The following is an 8,345-nucleotide window of genomic DNA, read 5'->3' as shown; positions in this document are numbered from 1 at the left end:
TGATTAATATTATTTTTTCTTAAAAAAAGTAGTTTTAGCAAGTGTGCATGGTTTTAATCCTTGAAATCTGAGGCATTGGGATAAAAATAAGAAGGAAAATTGTTAATTAAATCTCTAACATTTCATTTAAAAGTTCATGTATCTGATGTAAGAAACAAAACATTTCTGCATGTGTGTAGGTACTACAATCAATAGTAAACTTGACCCCTGACCATAAAATTCTGTCAGCTCAGCTTACCACAATTATTCTTAGGAAAGAGTGGCTTTACTGCTTTTGTATAACTGGCAATCCATATCGGGTAAAACTCAACTTAGAAGGTTTTGGGCTGGGTGCGGTGGCTCACGCCTGTAATCCCAGCACTTTGGGAGGCCAAGGTGGGCGGATCACAAGGTCAGGAGTTCGAGACCAGCCTGGCCAATACGGTGAAACCCCATCTCTACTAAAAACACAAAAAAATTAGCCCAGGCATGGTGGCGCACGACTGTAATCCCAGCTACTCGGGAGGCTGAGGCTGGAGAATTGGTTGAACCCGGGAGGTGGAGGTTGCAGTGAGCCGAGATCGCACCAGTGCACTCCAGCCTAGGCAACGGCGAGACTCCGTCTCAAAAAAAAAAAAAAAGATTTTGTTTCGTTTTCTTTTTGGTCTTTTTGGAGATACGGGTCTTGCTCTATTGCCCAGGCTGGAGTGCAGTGGCTTGATCATGGCTCACTGCAGCCTTGATTTCTTGGGATTAAGTGATCCTCCCACTTCAGCCTCTCAAGTAGCTGGGACCACAGGTGTACGCCACTATGCCCAATTTTTTTTTTTTTTGGTAGAGATGGGGTCTCACTATGTTGCCCAGGCTGGTCCTGAACTCCTGGGTTTGAGCAATCATCCCACCTCCCTAAGTGCTACGATTATAGGTGTGAGCCACCACACCCATGGTGTTTTCGTGTTTTCAATTTTTGCATTTTATAAATAATATTGTGCATTTATGAATAAAGCTTTGGCTGTATTTCAGATTATTTCCTTCAGAAAGAATCCCAGATATGTGATTACGGGTTCCAAGAGTTATGAACATTCTTTTGTTTGAGACAGGGTCTCACTCTGTTGCCCAGGCTGGAGTGCAGTGGTGCCATCATGTTGAGAGGTGACAGCGTGCTGGCAGTCCTCACAGCCCTCGCTCGCTCTCGGCGCCTCCTCTGCCTGGGCTCCCACTTTGGCGGCACTTGATGAGCCCTTCAGCCCGCCGCTGCACTGTAGAAGCCCCTTTCTGGGCTGGCCAAGGCAGAAGCCGGCTACCTCAGCTTGCGGGGAGGTGTGGAGGGAGAGGCGCGGAGGGAGAGGCGCGGGAGGGAACCGCGCTGGTGCTTGTGGGCCCCGCACTTGGAGCCGCCGGCCGGCCCGCAGCCCGCGGGCCCGGCAGTGACGGTCTTAGCACCTGGGCCAGCAGCTGCTGTGCTCAATTTCTCACAGGGCCTTAGCTGCCTTCCCGCGGGGCAGGGCTGGGGACCTGCAGCGCGCCATGCCTGAGCCTCCCCGCCTTCTCCGTGGGCTCCTGCGCAGCCCAAGCCTCCCCAACGAGCGCCGCCCCCTGCTCCACCGGCACCCAGTCCCATCGACCACCCAAGGGCTGAGGAGTGCGGGCGCACGGTGCGGGACTGGCAGGCAGCTCTACCTGCCCCCGGGTGCGGGATCCCCTGGGTGAAGCCAGCTGGGCTCCTGAGTCTTGTGGGGACTTGGAGAATCTTTATGTCTAGCTCAGGGTTTGTGAATGCACCAATCAACACTCTGTATCTAGCTACTCTGGTGGGGACTTGGAGAACCTTTGTGTGGACACTTTGTATCTAGCTAATCTAGTGGGGACGTGGAGAACTTTTGTATCTAGTTCAGGGATTGTAAACGCACCAATTAGCGCCCTATCAAAACAGACCACTGGGCTCTCTGTAAAATGGACCAATCAGCAGGATGTGGGTGGGGCCAGATAAGAGAATAAAAGCCGGCTGCCCGAGCCAACAGTGGCAATTGGCTCCGGTCCCCTTCCACACTGTGGAAGCTTTGTTCTTTCGTTCTTTGCCATAAATCTTGCTGCTGCTCACTCTTTGGGTCCACATTGCCTTTATGAGCTGTAACACTCACCGCGAAGGTCTGCAGCTTCACTCCTGAAGCCAGCAAGACCACGAATCCACCGGGAGGAACGAACAACTCCAGACGCGCTGCCTTAAGAGCTGTAACACTGAACCACGAAGGTCTGCAGTTTCACTCCTGAGCCAGCGAGACCACGAACCTACCAGAAGGAAGAAACTCCGAACACATCCGAAGATCAGAAGGAGCAAACTCCAGACGTGCCACCTTAAAAGCTGTAACACTTACCGCAAGGGTCTGCGGCTTCATTCTTGAAGTCAGTGAGACCAAGAACCCACCAATTCTGGACACAATGTTACTGGAAAGGAGTCCCCATCCAGACCTCAAGAGTGGGTTCTTGGATCTCGTGCAAGAAGGAATTCAAGGTGAATCCATAAAGTGACAGCAAGTTTATTAGAAAAGTAAAGGAATTGGCCAGGCACCATGGCTCACGCCTGTAATCCTAGCACTTTGGGAGGCTGAGGTGGGTGGATGACCTGAGGTCGGGAGTTTGAGAGCACCCTGGCCAACAGGTTGAAACCCCATCTCTATTAAAAGTAAAAAAAAATTAGGTGAGCGTGGGCTCAGCCCCCTATAATCCCAGCTACTTGGGAGGCTGAGGCAGGATAATCACTTGAGCCCAGGAGGCGGAGGTTGCAGTGAGCCAAGATCAGGCCACTATACCCCAACCTGGGCAACAGAGTGAGACTCTTATCTCAAAAAACAAGCAAACAAAAAAAGTAAAGGAATAAAAGAATGGCTACTCCATAGGCAGAGCAGCAGCTTGGGCTGCTGGACTAAAACTACCTATAGTTGTTTATTGATCATATGCTAAACAAGGGTTGGGTTATTCATGAGTTTTCTGGGAAAGTGGTGGGCAATTCCCAGAACTGAGTGTTCCTCCCCCTTTTAAACCATATAGGGTAACTTCGTGATGTTGCCATGTCACCTGTAAACTGTCATGGTGCTGTTGAGAGTGTCTTTTAGCATGCTCCTATATTATAATTAGCATAAAATGAGCAGTGAGGATGACCAGAGATCACCATCATTGCCATCTTGGTTTTGGTAGATTTTGGCCGGCTTCTTTACTGCAACTTGTTTTATCAGCAAGGTCTTTATGACCTGTATCTTGTGCTGACCTCCTATCTCATCCTGTGACTTACAATGCCAAACCTCCTGGGAATGCAGCCCAGCAGGTCTAAGCCTTATTTTACCCAGCCCCTATTCAAGATGGAGTTACTCTGTGGTCAACGCCTTTGACAATCACAGCTCACTGCAGCCTCAAATTCCTGGGCTCAAGGGATTCTTCTGACTCTTCAGCCTCCTGAGTAGCTAGGACTATAGACATGCCACCATGCCTGGCTAATTTTTATAATTTTTTTTGTAGCGATGGGGTTTCACTATTTTGATCAGGCTGGTCTTGAAAATCCTGGGCTCAAGCGACCTTCCCGCCCCAGCCTCCCAAAGTGTTGGGATTACTGGTGTGAGCTTCAGCACTGGCCAGTTATGAACATTCTTTTTGTTTTTTTGCTTTGTTTTTTTTTGAGAGGGAGTCTCGCTCTGTCGCTAGGCTGAAGTGCAGTGGCATGATCTCGGCTCACTGCAATCTCTGCCTCCCGGGTTCAAGTCATTCTCCTGCCTCAGCCTCCCAAGTAGCTGGGATTACAGGCGTGTGCCACCACACCCAGCTGAGGTTTGTATTTTCAGTAAAGACGGGGTTTCACCATGTTGGCCAGGATGGTCTCGATCTCCTGACCTCATGCTCTGCCCGCCTCAGCCTCCCAGGAAGTGCGGGGATTACAGGCATGAGCCACCATGCCCTGCCATGAAAGTTCTTAAGGGTTGAATCACAGTGCCAAATAGCTTTATAAAGAGATTATTTCAGTTTACACTCCCACTCACCATGTCTGAGAGTACCCTTTTTATCTCACCAGCCTTGACTGTTATCTTTCACTTAAATATTTACTAATAGGATACCCAACTAAAATGTTGCAATTTTTGGTCTGTTTGCTGTTGCAGAAGATAGGATAAAATCAAGGCTTTTGGAGTCAAACATATATTTGGGTTTGGTCGCTGCTCTGCCACTTCCTAGTTTTGTTACATTGGGGAAATTACTTACCTATTTTTAAGCTGTCTTTATTCATCGATTTTTTTTAAAGGGTCAATAATAGTATTTATCCCAGAGGGTTTTTGTAACCATTAAAAGAGACAGTCATGTAAAAGAATTTCACACCAGTGTCTGGCACCTGACCAACAACAGTGAATCCTTCACTTTCAGTTGCAAAAGTGTGTTATATAATTTCATTTGATTAGTGTACTATGTAGGAATTTACATAATACTTTTTTTTCTTACCTACTTCATGGGAAGTATTACGTAATACTTTGACTATGCCTGCAACCCGATGTGGTAGGCTGAACAATAACCAGGATAATTCTTGCACCCTAGGGAGAGGTAAGGAGTGATCTTTTGGTGGTCCCTAAGAACCACAAGAACCTATTTGGTCGCAAATCACACACCTGGTTCCCATCCTTGAGGAATTTGCTATCTAAAGGCCCTTGAGTTTAACCCTTGAGTCTCTTGGGGGCTTTTAATTGTTCGGAGAGGTCTCAAAGGGCAATAGTGGAAACTCACTGAAGAGGCAGGCTAGTGAAAGTGATTTGCAGATATTTCCTGGAAAAGCTACTGTCTCACCTAAGGTAAATGCTAAGGCAGGAAGTATAGGAGTTATTTGTCCTATAAAAGTAAGTATACTCAGGCGTTTTGTTATTTGAATCTAAAGTTTGTTCACAAAAGATAAGCTAAAAAAAGTATTGCAAACAGGGCAAGCCAGGCGAATCTGATTTTGTGCGCTTGCTGTTTGTATACTCATAGCAAGTTTTGCTCCCTGAATCATCCCAGCAGACAATACTGAGAGGGGACTCAGCATGGATTAGATGACAGAAGACTGATCCAGAAGTCAGGAGCTTCCTGTCTCATCCCAGCCACTAACTAAAGTGAGTGGGCTAGACTTAGTCTTAAGATCGAATGCCTAACTTTCTCTAAATCTAGAATTATGTAGGTTTGGCGGCTCTTTGGGGCCCTACTTCCAACTTTTTCTTGCTAACCCACTCCTTCCAACTGCCAAAGCATGTCGTTGGTAATAAAAAATTATCACACATCCTTGCTTGGATTGAAATTTGCACTCCTGATTTGGGGTCTTATCCATTGAGGTTTTGGTGAAGTTTAAAAATTGTCGCTGAAAAATTAAGTTTTTCTAGTTGGCTAAAACCTGCCAAAATAATGGAAACGTTCTTTGTTGCAAATCTAAATTCCGCTCAGGTAGGCCCTTTTCTCCTTCCCAGTCCAGGATCTTCAAACCTAACAGCCAAGTCTCACGCTTCATTTGGTCCCCGGCTCCCTCTGGGAAGAATTCCTCCTCTGGGGGCGACGGCAACGCCCTCAGTGAGTTTGCTGGCACCAGCGGGAGTTTCAAGTTTCCACTCGTTGGGGAGGCGGCGGGCACACTCCGAGCTTTGGGCTGGGCGGCTCCGCTTCCCTCGACCGCAGGTTTAGCTGGAGCCCAGCGCTCTCTGGAAGGGCTCGACCCTCCGGCGCATTCGCCCTACTTCCCTGGGCGCTCCCGAGCCCGCAGCCACCCACCTCGCGTTGGCCGGCCCCAGACCGCGACCCCCGGCCACGCCCGGAGCCAGGCCTGCGGCTGCGAGCCTGCGGGAGGGGCGGGGCGGGGGCGGCCCCCAGCGGCGGCGTTGGCGCTCAGTCCGCGGCGCGAGGACGGCCGGCCGGCAGGGGGAGGCGGGGGGCGCCGGGCAGCCCCGCCTTTTCCCCGCGGAGGCGCCGAGCGGCCATATTGCGGAGCTGTCTGCGGTGGCGGCGCCGCCTCTCGTCTCCCGCGGCCCAGCGCTCGCACCACCGCTTCTCCCTCCCTGTCGCAGCCGCGCAGCGCCCCAGCCACACGCCGGCGGGCAGAAGCCGCCCGCTCTCCGGGTAAGGCGCGGCGCCCTCCCTTCCCCCACTCCCCGCTCCCGGTTCCTCCGGAGACGCTAAGGTGGCGGCGCGAAGTTGCGGGGCCCGTGCTGCCCGGCCGTGGCGCCGCCGCCAGGGCCTGGCGCGCCTCCGCTCGCGCCCAGCTGGCCGAGGCGCCACTGTGGTAACGGCCCGGCCGGCCAGGCTCCTCCCGGGGCTGGCAGGGGCCGCGAGGCCCTGCCCGAGTCGTGGCTGAGCCGCGGCCCGAACGTGCCTGGCCGGGCCAAAGTCGACCTTCGCCGCCGCGGGATTCTCCTTTCCTCGGGGCGCGGAGTCTGCCTTCAGCGCCGGTGTCGGACCCCCAGCGCCCTGGGGACGGTGGGCTCCCGCTGCCTGGACTGGGCCCCGGGCCCGGGCTGGCATGGTCCCAAGGGTTGTTTGAAAATCCAGATATTCAGCGTAGGTAGAATTCGATTTTGCATTTATTAGAACTTGTTCCCCGGCCTCCAGTTTGAAAGGAGGGGTGTTGAATTACTAGAGAGCGTGCGTTCCGCCCCAGTGGCAAAGGGGATATTGCATGACAGGCTTTGGGGCGCCAGCCGCTCCCGCCGCTCGCACCCGCCAGGCCGGGGCCGCGGTTCCCGGCCGCAGCTCTACCTGCTGCTGTTGCAGCTCTCGGAGCCCTGTAACTTTCTCGGGCCCTTGAGGCCGCTCAGTTTTAGTGTCTCAGACCCCACCAGACAAGTTCAGTACATGATATCCCTCTTTTCCTTTAAAGGATTCTAAACTCAATTCCCGGACTAACTTTGAAAGGGGGCAGTGCGTTTTTGTTTTTGTTTTTTTTCAGTTTTAACAGACTACATCACTTCCTAGACAGACGTCATGTTTCTTCAGACATTCCCAATATATATATTTTTTTCCTTAAAGAGTAGTTACCAGGTTGGAAATGTGTTAAAAGTCAACTTCATAAAAATACATTTTAAAATACATTTGAGATTTTGGTAGAAGACACGTTGCTGAGGAACTCGATGGCATTCTTGTGGCTCTAAGACTGGCAGGATGTAAATATAAAAGCCTAAGATAATAAGGGTTTATTTGATAAACGAGTACTTTGACATAGACATTGTAATCTATTGTTTAAGGAGCATACTTCTTTTTTTTTTTTTTTAGAACACTAAATACTCTTTTATATGACTGATGGAGCTAAGAAGGAACAATTACCCCGTTCATGTTGCTGGATAAATAATGGCTTGATCCATTTGCCAAAACAGCATCACTGGATTTGAGAAAGGAGACTAATATTCAGGATGCAGTTTTTTATTTTCAGAATTTCTTTGCTTTCCCCAGTGTGCTTTATCTTCCAGAGACTAATAATACTTTCCTTCAAATACAGCAACATGTAAAACACTCCTTTTGAAGTTAATCGTATGCTGTAAAGACGATTGCAGTGACTTTCTTTGCTTAATCGCTTTTTTATATATGATGGAATTTAATAAACAGTTGGTATATTATTAGCAAGGAATGAATAGACATTGGCATTCTTTACAGTTTTATTTAAATGAGACAGAATTTGATTATGGCATTGAAAAAACGTTGAGTTCTTGACCTTAGGAATCACATACAATGTTTTGTTCACTCCTGTATCCCCACACATGGAAGAGTATGTAGGAGAGTCTCAGAAGTAGCTGTAGAATAGATGTAATTAATTTGGGTGTAGGGAAAATACGTTGAGTCTGTCCTTTTTTTTTTTTTTTTTTGAAATTGTGGTTAATTAACTGAAAGTCAAATTGATTACTTTCCTTTTGTTGGTAAGAAATGACAGACTTTGCTGTTGTTTCCCTCCCTTGCTGAGTCTCATTAGTCTCCGGGATGGGGAACGCGTTGTCTTTTGTTTATTGGTTCACTGTTCCCAAAAGCAGAATTGGATTTGTTTTTTAAGTCGATAAATTTTTACTCAAGGAATTCCATGTTGTGATTTCTTCCACTGTCCATCAAGGTCACTTTAGATCCTCTAAAGAGCTAGAGTCAAAAGATTTATCTTCAAGTTAGTCCTTTTTAATGAAACTGATGCTTATTTTAATCCAGTTAGCCCATCTCGATCTGTCTCCCAGGGTGATATGCAGTGGCATGATCTCGGCTCACTGCACCTCCGCCTCTTGGGTTCAAGTGATTCTTGTACCTCAGCCACCCGAGTAGCTGGGACTACAGGCGTGCGCCACCATGCCCGGCTAATTTTTGCATTTTTAGTAGAGACGGGGTTTTGCCATGTTGGCCAG

General features: G+C 49.1%; 1 protein-coding gene across 3 annotated transcripts in view; it reads left to right on the top strand.

Annotated features, from left to right (window-relative positions):
• Nucleotides 1–5,952: 5,952 nt before the first annotated feature.
• Nucleotides 5,953–8,345, top strand: part of RDX (radixin) — a 114,396-nt gene continuing 112,003 nt past the window's right edge. For all 3 annotated transcript variants that reach the window (XM_063784493.1, XM_003952017.5, XM_063784494.1), the window contains exon 1: nucleotides 5,953–6,090. The gene's annotated coding sequence lies outside the window, so the exon portion shown is untranslated. The remainder of the gene's footprint in view (nucleotides 6,091–8,345) is intronic.

Source organism: Pan troglodytes, chromosome 9 (assembly GCF_028858775.2).
Source record: "Pan troglodytes isolate AG18354 chromosome 9, NHGRI_mPanTro3-v2.0_pri, whole genome shotgun sequence".
NCBI classification, from domain to species: Eukaryota; Metazoa; Chordata; class Mammalia; order Primates; family Hominidae; genus Pan; species Pan troglodytes.
Note: the sequence above shows the minus strand (reverse complement) of the source record. Positions and strands in the feature narration are given on the sequence as shown.